Raw genomic sequence first — 17647 nt, 5'->3', positions numbered from 1 at the left:
AGCAGACCTATCCTGCTCTGGACAGTCCCTGACACGGACAGAGATGTCAGCAGAGAGCACTGTGGTCAGACTTGTAAGAACTACACAACTTTCTCTGGAGGATACAGCAGCTGATAAGTACTGGAAAAATTAAGATTTTTATATAGAAACGATCTGTTTAACTTTCTGGCACCAGTTGATTTATGGAGTATCCCTGTGTTCAGACAGGCATAATACAGTTTTGTACGGAAATATCTTAAAGGGGTACTCCGGTGAAAACCTTTTTTCTTTTAAATCAACTGGTGGCAGAAAGTTAAACATATTTGTAAATTACTTCTATTAAAAAATCTTAATCCTTCCAGTACCTATTAGCTGCTGAATGCTACAGAGGAAATTCCTTTCTTTTTGGAACACTGATGACATAACGAGCACAGTGCTCTCTACTGACATCTCTGTCCATTTTAGCAACCATGCATAGCATATGTATGATAAGGGCAGCATGGTGGCTCAGTGGTTAGCACTGCTGCCTTGCAGTGCTGGGGACTTGGGTTCAAATCCCACTAAAGACAACAATAAATAAAGTGTTATTATTATTATTATTATAATAATAATAACGTCAGCAGAGAGAACTGTGCTCGTGATGTCATCAGAGAGCATTCCAAAAAGAAAAGAAATTCCTCTGTAGTATTCAGCAGCTAATAAGTACAGGAAGGATTAAGATTTTTTAATAGAAGTAATTTACAAATATGTTTAACTTTCTGCCACCAGTTGATTTAAAAGAAAAAAGGTTTTCATCGGAGTACCCCTTTAAGCCAGACTATGGCACAGTGTTTTCTTTGTCCATCACAGGTATCTGTCGACATCCTGCCAAGAATGAAACGTCAATCTTTACTGTGGGGGAGAGCAGTAGGTCCCATTTTGTTTCCATGGCCTGAATGAAGTCACATTTGTTCAGACTTTGTTCGGACTGTTTCTCACTGGTATACATTATGTGACTTTGTTCAAGCCATTGAAGTGAAAAGGGCCCACTGCTGTCCGCCACACTATATACGTCAGAAGATCGGAGAACCCCATGGTGACGAACAGGAGCTGCAGAGAACCAGTAGGGAACCGGAGCTAGGTAAGTATGGCTTTTTTATTTTATTTTTTACAATATAAATGTTAGGCTAGTGCCTAAACACCCTTTTAACAAAAGGGAACATATGAGGTAAGTTAAATTGCAGGTGGGGTTGCAGTATCTGGGAGAGGTATGATTTTTTTTGTCTGCCACTATATACGTCAAAAGACAGAAGATCGAAGAACCCAATGGTGACGAACAGGAGCTGCAGGGGACCAGCAGGGAACCGGGGCTAGGTAAGTATAGTTTAAAAAAAAAAATGTACAATATAAATTTTATGTTAGTGGTATGATTTTTTTAAAGGGGAGTTTTTGGAGAGTTTTATGTAGTGTGTAATTTCCGCTTGCAGAATTCCGCCTCAAATTAAATCCCATAGACTTCTATGGGATTCCGCACTTCCATTCACACTTCTGAATTTCCGATTACAAACCATCTTCTCTATCAAGAGCTGGTAATTATAAACGGTGATTTCTGCTTTAATTTGGATATCCATCATATATATATATATATATATATATATATATATACGGACTGTATTCTATATATCACGGATTGTGGACTATGCCGGCCCTTCGGACTAGTGGAATTCTACACATATTCTGCGGTTTTTACAACTTTTCTTATTGTATATTTTTGTATGATTTATATTTCACCTCCCCAAAAGAGCCCTGTGTAATGTTTTTCATCATTAAAGTGAAGCACAGTTCTATCTAATATATTCATCATGTACCATTGTTTATGGTATTAGTCTAGAGGCTTATGGTACCCTTCCCCCCCAGATTTGTAAATTACTTCTATTTCAAAATCTTAATCCTTCCAGTACTTATAGGATGCTTTATGCTCCAGAAGAAGATGTATTTCTTTCTGGAATTTTATTATTTTTTGTCTGACTACAGTGCTCTCTGCTGACACCTCTGTCCGTATCAGGAACTGTCCAGAACAGGAAACGTTTACAATGGGGATTTGCTTGTACTCTGGACAGGTACTGACATGGACAAAGGTGTCAACAGAGAGCACTGTGGTCAGACTGAAAGAATTCCAGAAAGAAATACAACTTCCTGTGGAGTATACAGCAGCTGATAAGTACTGCAAATATTAAGATTTTTTAATAGAAGTAATTTACAAATCTGTTTAACTTTCCGGCACCATTTGATATTTGATTTAAAAACAATATATATATATATATATATATATATATATATATTTTTTTTTTTTTTTTTTTTTCCACCAGAGTACCCCTTTAAGGAACACTTCCTTATCCAAGTAAGAAGAGGTTGATTCTTTGGCTTGAAAATTAGTTGAAAATTCCAAAGTTCATAGTATCCATTATTCAGTCTCCTGCTTCACTTCAGCTTCCAAAACTGTGTGTGTTTGAGGCCAAGGTTCTCATTTGTAGCCTTGGCTTTGCTGTCTACTACTCATAATACTACTTCATTTGCCTGAGACTCTTATTCAGAAAAATATACATTTTTCTGTGAGTTGCAGCGATGGGACTAGGAGCAGGAGTAGTAGGCTGCCGCCTAGGGTGCCATAGAGGTTCCCATTTAAATGTCTTTGTTCAATTGGATGCTGCATTCAAACAGTTAATACTGTAGGCTTTATGGTTCAATGAGGACTTTTCATCTGGCTTTTTCTCTACAGTGGATAGGTAGCAGTGTGACCAGCTGGCCAAGGACACATATGGAGGGGATGTTCATAGGAAAGGGAAATAGAAGTAGAAATTGGGGGGGGGGGGATTGGTTAAAATTTACTGGCTGGAGAAAGCACCTTCTAAAACTTCATATCTGGGGATCACGAAAAAAACAGGTCCAACCCTTTATCGAGTGTCTAACCTATAACTTTACTGACTAATTGTATTTTACAGCATTGATTATAAGTATTAGGGTTATTCTGTGATAAATCTGTATAATACAACACAAATGGAAGTCCAGCACTCGATAGTTAAAAGATTCTTATAAAGCTTTATTTGTATAATCTTGATAAAAAGAAAAAAAATCATCCCAGAAACAGTGGATTATACACATGTAGAGTGATCTGATGCATTTTCCACATACTAAATGTTTTTTTCATAATAAATTCCACATCCAGGGCAAACTATCGGATGAGATATGGGAATGGGATATGAAGACGGATATGAGGTTGGGATATGAGGACGGGATATGAGGTCGGGATATGAGATAGGGATATGAGGACAGATATGAGGTTGGGATATGAGGACGGGATATGAGGTCGGGATATGAGATAGGGATATGAGGACGGATATGAGGTTGGGATATGAGGACGGGATATGAGGATGGGATATGATGGCGGGATATGAGGTTAAGATATGAGGACAGGATATGTTGATGGGATATGAGAACGTATATGTTGATGGGATATGAGGTCGGTATATGAGGACGAGCTATGAGGTCGGGATATGAGGTTGGGATATGAGAATGTATATGAGGTTGGGATATGAGGACAGGATCTGAGGTCAGCATATGATGACTGGATATTAGGTCGGTATATGAGATAGGAATGTGAGGATGAAATATGAAGTCAGGATATGAGGATGGAATTTGAGGTCAGGATATGAGGATGGGATATAAGGACAGAATATGAGGACGGGATAGAAGGTTGGTATATGAGGACGAGCTATGAGGTCTGGTAATTAAGTTGGGATATGAGAACGTGTATGAGGTTCAGATAGGAGGTCAGGATATTAGGTCGGTATATGAGATAGGGATATGAGGACGGGATATGAAGTCGGGATATGAGGATGGAATTTGAGGTCAGGATATGAGGATGGGATACGAAGTTGGGATATAAAGATGTGTATGAGGTTGGGATATGAAAATGGGACATGAGGTCGGGACATAAGGACAGAATATGAGGACAAAAGTGTCATTATTTATTTTCCTCTCCCAAGGTTTAGGTAGGAAGACCAGACAGCGCCAGGTACTCAGCTAGTTTGTAATAAAACTGGGTAATCCTGAGAAAGCTAATCTGAAAGTCGTCTCTCCCCTGATACAATCGATAACCCTTCCTACTCGCATTCAATATTCTTGCCAATACAGTAACCCCAATGGCTTTCGATATAGGTAATGGTAATAATTTAAAGGGGTTCTCCACCATAAGGTGATTTTAGTACGTACCTGGCAGACAGTAATGGACATGCTTAGGAAGGATCTGGGCTTGTCTTGGGGCTAAATGGCTATGTTGTGAGATTACCATAACACTGTGGCTTGCTGTTTGTGAACTTGTATTTCCTGTTTGACTTTTCTTTTTTGACTACAAATCCCACAATTCCATCTTCCTCCCTCCCACACATCAGCCACCCCACCCATTGAAACATAAATGAGCTGCATCCATTAAAAAGACCTGTGGTTTTCAAGCAGGGTGCCTACAGCTGTTGCATTAGTTGCAGATTGATCTCTCTCCCACCATGCGATCGCTCCACCCATTGAAGCAGACAGGCTCCCTGTCATCAGCTGACTAGTGAGTCAGGTCTCGGCCGCATTGCAACCTGGGAAAAATCTGAGACAACAGTCATTTTGTATGCTGTTAAAGATAAATATTTGGGTTAAAATCACATAAGAATTGTGAGAAAACCATCACACACAGGTACAGACACTATATTGTGAACTACACTAACTTTACAGCCCCTGTAGCATAGTCAAATAAAAACAATTCCCGAAATACCCCTTTAACATCAACCTATCCCATTGTTAGGATATGTATTCCCGAGTCAGCATCAGTGTTATGCGAACATGGTCATGTGGCAAGTTGCATGTGCATGTTTATGAGGGAATTGGGCAAGCTAGCCATGTACTGGAAGGGCTAGGTAACATATATATGACACCCTTCAATATTTTCAGCGTTGACACATTTGATTGAGTATGAGTGCACTAGGCAAGGGCTGAAAAGAATTCACTGTCCAACTCTTTTTTTTGTTGTCAAGTCCTGTTTTAGTTAAGATTGACCTCTAACCCTACCATGTATGTAAATAGGAGAACTGGGGGGTTAGAACTGCCAGAAAGGCTTCCGTTGAAACATACCAATTCAACTTTTATCAACACTTTTATCTGCTGAAAGCTGACCCGAGACACGTAGAAGCTTTACATTTACGAGCCATGTCCAGAGTTTACACTACGGAACATAATCGGCTGTGAAAGTACTAACTGCGGCCATGCAGAAGGAACCTCTGGTGATCCAGATAAACCATACCCATCTGTCCTCTATTAGCAATGTGTGTTCTAACAACATGGTGAGGAATCTATTAGTGGTTGCTGGCTGTAAGACGGAATTTCCAGTGAGTAACAGCCAACAGATGTCTAGTAATGGTAAGACACTCCATAAGAAATAACTAACCATCTACACAATGTACCTGGTCAAAGATGGAGGCAGATAACAGCATGGCTGCTGGTCATTCGACCGGTGGGGGGGGGGGGAGTACCGGCACCTAATAGAGTACTGGCACCTCTTTTGGCCCACTTAAAGCACTGATCTAAACCAACACGAACATGTTCAGCTCGATCGCTTCAGCTGTATGTTTTTTTATGGACCGTTTGACACTGAATAATGTAAAAAAATATATATATAATCACAGAAGAAAAAAAGAGCTGGAAAAAATCCGGCACTGTCTCTTTAAACCTAGTAAATGATACTTGCAGTAATGGAACCAGTGTATGCTGTCAAATTCGATCCTGTGAATGGTGCTACATGCTGAACAGTGCAGAGCATAATAGAATCACATAAAGAAGGAAGCAGAGCAACTCACCCGGATGGTCAAAGACGAAACGACTTGTCAAGTCACGATCAGGCGATGTAGGAGCGGGGAGGCGGAAGGTGGAACGGGGGAATCAGGCGTCAGGCCACAGCCGTATCGGTGGAACGGGGGAATCAGGCGTCAGGCCACAGCCGTATCGGTGGAACGGGGGAATCAGGCGTCAGGCTACAGCCTTATCGGTGGAACAGGGAATCAGGCGTCAGGCCACAGCCGAATCGCACCTTGTGGTGCTTCATCAGGCCCCTGCAAGGCAGGGGCCTGACGAAGCACCACAAGGTGCGATACGGCTGTGGCCTGACGCCCGATTCCCCCGTTCCACCTCCCGCCTCCCCGCTCCTACGCCGCCTGATCGTGACTTGACAAGCCATTTCCTCTTTGACCATCTGGGTGAGTTGCTCCGCTTCCTTCTTTATGTGATTCTATAATGTAAAAAAAATATTAATTATTTTTATTATATATATTATTTTTGAACGCTGTATGCAGATTACCTACAACTAGTCATCTGGATGTTGTCGTGTCCATGAATAGCCACACAATCCGGGTTATGCAGTCATTATGTTGGGATTTATGTCCCAAAGGACAGATTGATGTTTGCCTTCCGGAGCATGTGCCATGAGCTGGTTGTATTTATGCCCTGTAAACGGCACTGTCCAGGTAACTAGTAGGAGGCAACAAATAACTGCATTTTTCTCTATTTTTCAGTATCAGACACTTTAGATAAAAGCTAATGTTAAAAGGGTATTCCGGCTTTATATATCTTATCCCTTATCCTAAGGACAGGGGATAAGATGTATGATCGCAGGGGTCCCGCTGCTGGGACCCCCACGATCTCGGGGCAGCCCCCTGCATTCTGTGCCGTCACGGCAGGGGGCCAGGCATAGACATGAATCGAGGGGGCGTGATGTCACGTCTCGGAGGCAGCACCCAGCACAGAATGCCGGGGGCTGCACCAAGATCGCGGGGATCCCAGCAGCGGAACCCATGCGATCAGACATCTTATTCCATATCCTTTGGATAATAAATCCAGAATACCCCTTTAAATATAGTATTGAATTGAACAAAGTGTTGGTGGTGATTTAGTGGAGGAAAACCAAGTGACAGGTTCCCTTTAAGTACTTAGTGTAATGACTCAAGCTGGTTCTGGATGAAGGGTTAAAGGAGAACTTCAGAACATAAAAATTGTCCTCCATAGTGCCGGCAGTAAAAAAATAAAGATGTACATACCTTCATCCGCTCCCCGGGGCCTTCGGTAACCGGCTCCGGCCTCCGCCATGATCCTCTTCCTGGTTGCCGGTGGTCGGAGAGCCTTACTGCGCTCAGCCAATCCCCAGCAGCAGTGAAGTCCCGACTCGGCCGTCGATAGGATGAGTGGCAGTGTGACGTTTTTGGCCCCGGTCGCAGGTGCCGGTGTAGTGAAGAATTTTGTGTCCTGAAGCATTTTCACGCTGCCGCTCACCCTATCGCCGGCCGAGTCTGATTTTGCTGCGGCTGGTGATTGGCTGAGCGCAGTATGATTCATCTGACCACTGGCAACCAGGAAGTGGATCGTGGCGGAGACCGGAGACGGTTACCGGAGGCCCCGGGGAGCGGAGGAAGGTATGTACATATTTTTTTTACTGGGCGACAATTTTTATATTCCGGAGTTCTCCTTTAAGTCTTCTGATGTTTGGCTGAAGCATCATGCGTTGACCATGATGATGCCCAGGCCAATCCCTTCTCCTTCTTAAGTGGATATAGATTCCCAGCCAACCTGTCATTCCTTGCTGGTGTTTGTCTATCTGCGCTTGCTCCTCTTTTTCTCCTAGTTTTTAATATCCTGTGTATTTTTACCCTTGGCTATTGTCACCTGACAATTCTCTTGTCTTCTGTATCAGTACTTCGTGCTCTCTCTGGTAAAGACTCTGATTTTATGTTTGTTTGTGCATTGACAGTCTGTGTTTTGTCTTCTGGCCCTGTTAATCCTTTGTATCCTGATCTGTTTCCCTGACTTCAATACAGTTATTGTTTTGGACCTTGTTACACCCCTGCAGCCCAGTGGAGGGATACAGTTGTAGATCTGCTGTTTAGGACAGATATGAAAGTAGGCAGAGGAAGTGGTTCTGGGTGAGCTCAGTGCCACACTATTCCCTGCTCGACATGACATTTAATGTGTCTGAACTGTCTCACTGCCAAGTGACCATTAAGGATCATTAAGCACTCCATTGGAATGGAACAGGGAAAAACTCAAATCCTGGACTGTTGGTGGGCCTGAATGGGGCGACAGGGTAAGCTGCCATACAGCCTTGGTGGTGGCTTATCTCTCCGAATACAAAAAGGTCTGCGGTGTCCTGGTGTGGAACACAGGAAGATGTCACTTCGTTGTGTCTGCTCCGGCCCACAGCTCCAGGTTTATGTGTGATATGTTTCATAATGTATTTCAATGTATGTATGTCATGCATTGGATGTCTTTGTATTCTTCATTGCCACGAAAGTGTTAACTGTGTCTGAAGGAGGATGCATTTGGGGCCCTCCTGCCCTGCTCACCCAGGTCTGTCTAGACAGGGAGGAAATTTAAAGGGAGATAAGAGAGCGCTCCATGGTGCATTAAAAGATATATATATATATCTAAATGAAAAGGCTAGGCATGAAAGCCGCTCACCCCAAATAGTTGTGTAGCAACATACACAACAATGGTAGGCACGAGAAAATAGTGAGTAATCCGCTGCCCTCCGGCTGGTATAGTTCCAAAGTAAGATTAGGCTTTAGTGAGGACACCGGCTCCATGAGGCGCAGGATAAACTCAGCAGGAGACAAGGTAAAAGGAAGGTTTAATCCCAAAATGCAACGCATTTCACTGCAAGCATGATTGCAGTGAAATGCGTTGCATCTTGGGATTAAACCTTCTTCCTTTTACCTGGTCTCCTGCTGAGTTTAGCATCCACACTGAAGCCAAATCTTTCCTTAGACAGGGAGGAGTTAGAGAGTTAGTTAGTTTGAGTCTAGTTGGAACTATATGAAGCATCTCAGTAGTATAGCTGCCCCATATATCTAATGAAGACAGGTTCCATGTCTGTCTTCTAGTCTTCCTTTTCCAGAGTGGTTGTATGCCTGCACACAGATCCCGCTGACCAGGTCGTCGATCAGTCAAGTCTGTCTACTTCAAGTTCAGACAAGTCAGATTTGGAGAAGTGCCAAGAGAGCTGAAGGGCCCGATAGCAACTAAAGGTTAATGTAATGGAAAGCCTCTGGCAGCTCTGGCACAAATAAGTCCACACTGGCAGTAAGCTCTAACCCAGGAACCCTGTGTGTAAAAGTCTAGTCCTGGTGGCGCTACCTTCTTTCTCTCAAGTCTGTGTTTCTTACTTTGTCAAGTCAAATCTCAGTCAGTCTAGTCAAAGCTAGCTCAGTCCAAGTTATATTTTAATTGAGAAGAACTACAAGTTCCAAATTGCCAAGAAAGCAACTGTGGTTTCCTACTGCTACCTTCAGCATAATTCACACTAAAACTGAACTGTACCTGTTTTATCATCTGTCTGCGATTCCTAAGTAAAGTTGAAAAGTGGTTTCCTTAACCTTGCATTTGTGGTATTCCTTACCCGGCGCTTGGCACCGCCAGCTGCTTCATGCTTGGAGTGTTGTGGTCAACACTCCTGGCATCACAAACTCTTATCACAGTCACAACACCCCAAAGTACACCAACACGCCATTAACCCCAGCATTCCACAGTTTGAATATTTGAAATCCAAAATGCCCATTCCTTCTCCCCCTGGCATCATCTTTCTGGGAGAAAGTCAGGAAGCCTTTATACACATTAAAACGTTGGCTTGTCATGCCAAGAACACAGAGTTTGGCTTACTTTTCACCTATGTTTATGGGTCCTTTAGGCATTTTGTGTTTAAATGGATTTGAGACCCTGCACCTCAATAGTAGTTCTGTAAATTTCTGAGCCCATAGGGATCTATAGTACTGTAAATTTGGTTTGGTAGACCATGAAGGGAAGAAGGCCTAGGTGTTACATCGACAACACACTGTTAAAAGAGGTATCTCATGGATAAAAACTTATCCACAGGAAAGGGGAAAATTTTTAGATTGCGGGGGTTGAAGCACTGGGGCCTGCCGCGGTTTCCTGTATGCAGCATCAGCTTTATTCTGGAGCGGCGTGTCACGCCCCCCCCCCCCCCATCAATATGGTGGCCATCGCTTTGGGCGGGGATCGTGACTCTCCACTCCAGGAGAGAACCGGGGCTCCGTACAGGAGATCGCAGGGGTCCCCAGCTCTTGCGCCCCCCCCCCCCCGCGCGATCTCAAAATTAACCCCTATACTGCAGATAGGGGATAACTTTTTATCCATGAGATACTGTATGTCCTTTTAACATGTACACAACACATTAGACTGAATGAGGCCTAAGGAAAGGCAGGTTTCACCATAACAGTAGTCATTTTTAGCCATCATCACCACAGCCCGTCAGTTTTGGATGGGGTGCCCTGTGTTTGTGTTGTGTCCCGGGCTGTTAAGCCGCAGCTTAGCTCTAGGCTACGACGTAAAACAACTGCAGAAATCTGCCGTGGAGCCCTTAGTTTGTCTTATGGAGCTTCAAGAGGTTGGATGACCTCATGGGAAAAAAAATATTGCTGTTTCAAACTAAGTTGCTTTTGTTACCGGCTACACAAACATGGCTCCCGTGTTGGTCCAATAGCCCCCCCCACCCCTTCCCCTTCTCTGACACATAAAGGAGCATACCTTCATAGGCTGTATGTCCGAGACTCCAGCTTATGCTCATTTCCAAGGCGATTCAGCGCCGACGAAGTTCAATAGCTTCGAGGAGAAGAAAAAAATTCCAAGGCGAAAGTAATGCCGGGCGCGCGAGCATTAGCACAAAAAAAAACAAAAAAACTTTACAGCCTGAGAAATTAAACCTGAGCGCAAGCAGAACACAATACGTAGGCAAATATAATTAACAAATGAATTAATATTGGGAAGGGGGGGGGGGAACGGGCTAATTTCTGGGAATTTCAAGTACCCCTTATAGACAAAAAGAGCCTGTCCGAGCCCTATTCTTCCTGTGGACAAGCTGAAAGGCCTGGGTTTTTTTTTTGTCGTTTCCCCCCCTAGTAAATTAGAATAAATAAGAAAAGGCTCATATGACCTTCGAAACTTTAAGTGCATTTTACACGCCTGGGCGCCCAGCTACAGAACAACCTGAGAGGTGGGGGGGGGGGAAGAGAAATCCTGCTACACAGCCGCCAAAGGGTAGTAGGGGGGCAGGGAATTGATTGCAATGGGGGGGGGCTAATTTACATGGTAATTGCCAAACCGTGGTTAGATTTAGAATCTCCTGCCAAGATAGGGCCCGGGAACAAAAAAAAAAAAGCGACATGCGTTGTGTTATTGTGGAGGTGCTGACTGCGACATTTCCTTTCTGCTGTTGCTGGATGCCACGATATAACATTCCTGTTATTATTAGCGGGGAATTTTAACTTGCACGGACGGCCATGATGTTGCGCGTACACAAAACAATAGCCTCGCACCGCAAATAAATCATTCGCTTTATGCCGGCTGGATTTCATGGTCTGGCGACTCTGCGTGACCCCTGTTGCACTGCCCTTCCTAAACTTCTAAGATGAAGGGTCATTTATTTTTTGTGCTGTTATTGGATAAAAAAACTTTTACTTTTTATTTTAATTTTTTATTTTTAAGCCTCATGAGTTGCGCAGGGGTGGCTTGTTAAAAGTTAAGTCAATGTTTCCCAACCAGGGCACCTCCAGCTGTTGCAAAACTACAACCCCCAGCATGCCCGGACAGCCGTTGGCTGTCCGGGCATGCTGGGAGTTGTAGTTTTGCAACAGCTGGAGGCGCCCTGGTTGGGAAACGCTGAGTTAAAGGAACACTGTAGTGGAATAAAACTTATTCCTATCCGAAGAATAGGGAATAAGTTATAGATCGCATGGGGTCCTGCCACTGGGAACCCCCCCCCCCCCCCCCGCGCGCACGCGTGATCTCCGGTACGGGGCCACGGCGGTCTGCAGGTAGGGGGTGCGTTCCGGCCCCGCATAATATGGCGGCTGACATGCCCCCTTCATGTATCCCATAGAGCTACCTGGAGGGGGGGCGTATCTGCTGTGGCTTCCTTCTAGTGATGGCAAGGCGCTTCCTGCAGACTGCCGCGGCCCCGTACAGGAGATTGCGGGGGGCCCCAGCAGTCGGACCCCCCGCGATCTATAACTTATCGTCTATCATTCGGATAGGGGATAAGTTATATTGCACTACAGTTCTCCTTTAAGTATTATGGTAATCTCACAACACAGCCATTTAGCCCCAAGACAAGCGCAGATCCTTCCTAAGCATGTCCAAAATCCCCTTATGGGGGATAAGCCCTTTAAGCAATCGTCGATCCACAGAACAGTGGGAAGGACGTATAAGTCCCCGTTCTTCCTCAGCAACCCATCTTCAGCCTGCGAATACATTACGGAGCTGCAGATGGGTCCCCCAGACACCAGGGATGACCGTCATTTAATGTTTAAATGTCGTGATCGCCATTGATGCTGGCTCCATCCATGAGCAGGTCTTCAATCTATTTGGAGGTCCAGCTCAGACAGGCTATACAGTTGTAGTGGCTTCCAATATGATTGGACGTGCACTACTCAGGCATCGTGGCATGTTACTCTATAGGCGTAGCTTTCCATGAAATGTATGTACAGGAGCAGGAACTGCTATCACTGGACTCCCTGCTCCTGCATACTCTCCAGACACCACTGCTCACTTTACATTTGCCAGGCCATGTATATACAGAGGAGGCTGGCTTTTCCTATAAATATGAGGGGTCGTTGCTAGAATGGGCAGCATCTACTAGATCAGGTGACATACGCGGTACATAGACTTCAGCGATCATGTGATTTTCTCTTTTGCACCTCTAATAATTGTCTCTGTATGCCACTGTGTTTTTTGCAACAAAAATAACACTAAAAAGCTTAAAAATTATTATTTTAAAGTTTAGAGTGTACCTGTCATATCACAAAAAATAATAATGCTTATATATGTTGCCCATAAGGTCATGCAGATTCTTTATATGTCTTTTTAGGTGTTTAGCATCTGTATTTGTCTCACAAATCCCTCCATTCTGCTGCTCACTCATTTTGACATGCACTGCTCAGGAAGGGTCCAAGGTAAGCACTGAGCCCGTCCTCACTCACATGCATTCACTTCCTCCCTGAGTCTGCTGTGCAGTGCTGGGTCTCTTCATCCAATCACTGCAGGCTGTTCTGTAACCCCCTTCTCTCTGTTATCATGTTTAAGTCTGATAGGACAGGAGTGAGCATAGAGCAGTGCTAGTCCCGCCGTTCACTTCCTGGACTTTGTCCCTGACTGTGCTTCACCTGAGACAAAGATGATGCTGCAGCCGGGCAGGATTATGTTCTGGATGGAATGGGGACCCCTAGTGGTCTTTTTTATAAGCCATGTTTTCTATAAAAAGGAGATTTCTTTTCTTATAGAAAAGTTAATGTTTTGCCAAGATGTACAACATATAAAAAGTTTTTGATTCTGACAGTGCCCATTTAACCCTGTAATTATTTCAGTTACAAAAATCTCTGATCTTTATTTAAAATGTAAATTGCCCAACATTTATTGGTGAAATATTCGGTCTTTTTTATATTAATGTTACCTATTAGTCAGTGTTCTCGGTCAGTGATCAGATACCTGAAACAAGATTTTTCTTGCTAGTTTATTGCTGGATGTTGCGTAAGGTTAGGAAAAGTCTTTTATAGATCAAATATCACATTCTACCTGCTCTGTTTATCCTGAAATCCCCAAGCTGCGGACCAAACTATTTTTTGATGTTGCCTTGAGGGAGAATTCCTCTATGGCTTATATTTCACTGGAACAACGTTCAGGTAATGATTAAAGATTGTTAAATTCGCCCATATTCCTTGGAATACATATTAAAAATGTATCAATATTATGGGTAAAAATGGGTCCTTTGCAACTTGTATTCAGGTCTGAAAGAAAGGAATGTTCTGCATTACCCGGGTATTTGTCTGCTGGGCTTGACTAAAGAAGTTCTGATCCAGCACTTTAGTAAAACAAAGAGCACGCATGAGCTCAAAACGCGTCAGTTTGGTGTGTTGTCTTGTGGTTTTAAAGCTGTATATTGTTTTACAGGAGTGCGGTTTCGGAACTTCTTTCTTCAAGCCAAGCTGCACGCACCAGGTTCAGTGCGGATCCATTCACCTAGCTTGTGGAGATAAGCTGGGTATTCCTATTTTATACGTTTGTCTGCTAAGAACTAAGCAGGAAGAAGAGACCAGATAGAGAAATGTCTGATATAATGCCATGGCGAGGGGTAGGACTGGGAAGGGGATCAAAAAATTGTATTTTTTTTTCTTCCAATTATTGGTACTATTTTATATGTACAGTGGTCCCCCAACTTACAATGGCCTCAGGTTACAATATTTTCGGTCTTTTCTGGACCACTGTAACTTAATACCATACAAAGTAAGGACAGTCCAGATCTGTAAAACGTGTCAATGGCTGAAAGAACCGACCAATCAGAATGGGCATTTCACTGGTAAAACCCCTGTATTACTGAAGTGTATGCACTGACTGGTGTCTGGTAGCGCCCCCTACAGTACAGGGAGGTATTACATGTTCTGTACTCTTTACCTGTGCCAGGGTTACCTGCTCCTTTGGACACCAGGTGAGGACGGCTCCATTACTTTTTTAGGACACTGTGTACTGTACAGGACCCTGAAGAAGCTCTTGTCCTCTACATACACAGTGATTACAGCTCCCAGCAGATCTTTCTTACTTTTATATGTAAGGATTTGTTTTATCTGTATTAGTTATTTACTTATTTTTCTTTAATCCTCACTTTTTCCTATTTTTGGATGACATTTTGGGGCTTTAGAACCAATAACCAGGTTTCCATAGAGTTATGGACTCAACATACAATGGTTTCATTATACAATGGTCTCAACATACAATGGTCGTCCTGGAATCAAATAATATTGCAACTTGAGGGACCACTGTAAATGTCCAAGATTATTTTGTACATGTCAGAGTATTTTAAGCACTTTAGGATATTGGGAAGGAAATGGCGCTTGGCATGCAAGAATAAACCTTAGCACCATGATCTGCTGTAGCCAAAAAAAACTACAGGAGCCCTACATAAAGTTATATGCTACACAAGGGTTGCCAGTCTTCTCTGCATTAAGAAATGGAAATGCTGCTGACTCATTCTGATATTCACTGCACAAGAAGTATGTGTCAAAGGCAAGCACTGAGCCCGCCCTTACTTACCATGCATTCACTTTTTCCCTGAGTCTGCTGTGCTGCGCTGACTCTCTTCATCCAATCACTGCAGGCTGCTCTGCAACCCCCTCCTCTGTTTTCATGCTGCAGTCTGATAGGACAGGTGTGAGCACACCAGCTGGGACAAAGATGATGCTGCAGCTGGACAGGATTATGTTCTGGATGGTTTGGGGACCTCTAGTGGTCTTTTTTTTTAAAGTCATGATTTCTATAAAAAGGAGATTGAAATATTTTTTCATTAAGTATATTAAAAATGTTAATGTTTTTCCAAGATGTACAACATATGAATTTTTTTTTATTCTGACAGTGCCCATTGAAGTTCTCAGAGTGCCAACCAAGCCCAAACAGCTGGGAGGAGGTCGGAGGCAGCGTGACTACCTTGCTGTGGCTTTGCCCCCCCCCAGGCATACATATAAAAGTTGTTTATTATAAAAATGCATTATTGCAGAAGAATTATGGCCACAACATCCGAAAAGTGTACATATTTTTTTTTTAGGCTAGATTCACATTATAACTTGTGTCTTCGAGCACCAGACATGTCAGAACCTTTCAAAATGACTTGCCACCATTTCCATTCTGGTAGCGGCACGGGCCCCATTTATTTAAATGACATATTCAGCTTGTGACTATGTTCTGGTCGTTTTCTGAGTATAGCTGAGTTTTCTTTCGGACTGAAAAGCGTGGCTTGCAGCACTTTTCAGTCCAAGACAAAACTCGGGTACAATCAGAAAATGATCCAAAGGTAGTCACTAGCTGACTACACTCAGGCCATTTAAATAAATGGGGCCCGTGTCTGTCCCAGCATGGATAAGTTGGCATTTCATTTTTACTGTTTCCTGAAATATTTGTTCCTTGGAGGCACAAATCATCATGTGAACCTAGCCTTAGTTGTGAATAGGTTTCACATTTGACATGGTTGTATGACATCTCAGAGGTTCAATGAAATGATGGTTACTCTTTAAAAGATGGTGCCTTTTTGTTTAGTTTGCTATACAGATTTGTACTTGCTATCAAGTACCATAAAGGAAGATACACCACTGCATTGTTGTAATTGGTACCATAGCCCCTTTTCAGCCTATTTAAATACTTAATTTCTCAACAACAGTGTTTTCCCCTGATGAGCGCTTATAATTGAGGCGAAGCACGTAGGGAGTGTGCATAGGGTGATTCTTAGGGCTTGATAAAGAAAGAGTATAGGGAGGGGTCAGTATCCCTAACCAAGGTGGGGTAGAAGTTTTGAAGGTCATAATAGCCCGTAGGGTTAATGCTTTCTAGTCTTGTTGTTTATTTTTGTTGCTGGGATGACACCTCTGTGCTCCTGGGTGTGGTTCAGCTTTCTGAGCCAATTAGAGTCTATCTCCTGTAACTAGCATTTATAACCTGTGATTCCTGATTAATTGATATTTTCGACTTTTGCTTGGCTTTCTGACTCTTCTCTTGTATTAGCAAATTTGTACCTTGATATTTCCTGTTACTGACTTGGCTAGTGGACTCTGACTAATTGTGCGTGTTTGTTTACAATAATTTCTCTTAGTTTGTGTGCCTCCTGACTATTTCCCGACCTGTGTCTGTTTTTGCAGTTTATTTTGTTGACGGTGACTTTCCGTCACTTACTTAGGAAGGGACCGGCATCGTGGTTGTCGATCCGCTGTTTAGGGCGGATAGCCAAGTAGGCAGGGTCAGAGGGAGTGGGTGAGATCAGGGCTGCACTCCTTCTCTGCCCAGACATGACAAGGGTGAGGCGAACTGCTCCTGAGTGACGACCAATAGGAACAGTGTACCTGGAACTGTACCTGGGTGGAAAGGTGATACCCCACCTCCCTTCTACTTTTTTCTTGTTTTCCCACTTTAAAGGAAAGCACAGTTTGCTGTGCTTGCCTACATGGTAAACAGAAGTTTCTGCCAATGCATATGACTGCAATGGAGGCCAAAGGGACACAATTTGATAGATGGAGCCCAATATGTCCATCAGGGAGTTAGGGTACTGAAGACTGCATAGGCCCTTAAGGTGGTGGAGGCTTTAGGGTACATTCGATAATCTGGCCCAGCTAATAAATCATATTAAATAGCATATTAATATAACATAGATTATATTTGATAGACTCTAGGAGTACAGCATACACACCCACCATGCAATACATACAGCTATATATGTATGTGACAAGTAGATAGATGAAAGTTGGGACTCTATAGCAAATCAAAATATCAGGTGTCCTATTACAGTATATAGGACGTCAAAACAGAAACCGGGGTGGCACCACCAGACTTTTACAAATGCATCAGTAGAGGATATACGGCAACCGGTTCGGAAGTAGTTAAACACACAATGTGATTATTCGGTGGTGCTAGGACAATTTAAAGGACAGACCTTAGCAATAGTGATACAGCAAAGCAATTCAAAGCATCCCGCACTCACTGCTAAGCAGGTGACTCGAAGCTCCTATGTGGAAGGCACCGAAAGGACCAAGTCTGCAGACTTGCATGGGCGTTCAGTGGC

The 17647-nt window shown here is 43.3% G+C and overlaps 1 protein-coding gene across 2 annotated transcripts in view; it reads right to left on the bottom strand.

The window, feature by feature from the left end:
• FSIP1 (fibrous sheath interacting protein 1) overlaps positions 1–17647 on the bottom strand; it is a 261319-nt gene that overhangs the window by 102751 nt on the left and 140921 nt on the right. For both annotated transcript variants that reach the window (XR_008849005.1, XR_008849006.1), the window contains exon 13: positions 15139–15358. The gene's annotated coding sequence lies outside the window, so the exon portion shown is untranslated. The remainder of the gene's footprint in view (positions 1–15138; positions 15359–17647) is intronic.

The sequence above is a fragment of the Hyla sarda genome, chromosome 11, assembly GCF_029499605.1.
Source record: "Hyla sarda isolate aHylSar1 chromosome 11, aHylSar1.hap1, whole genome shotgun sequence".
Taxonomy (NCBI): domain Eukaryota; kingdom Metazoa; phylum Chordata; class Amphibia; order Anura; family Hylidae; genus Hyla; species Hyla sarda.
The sequence above is the reverse complement of the archived record's forward strand: the minus strand, read 5'-3'. Positions and strand labels throughout refer to the sequence as shown.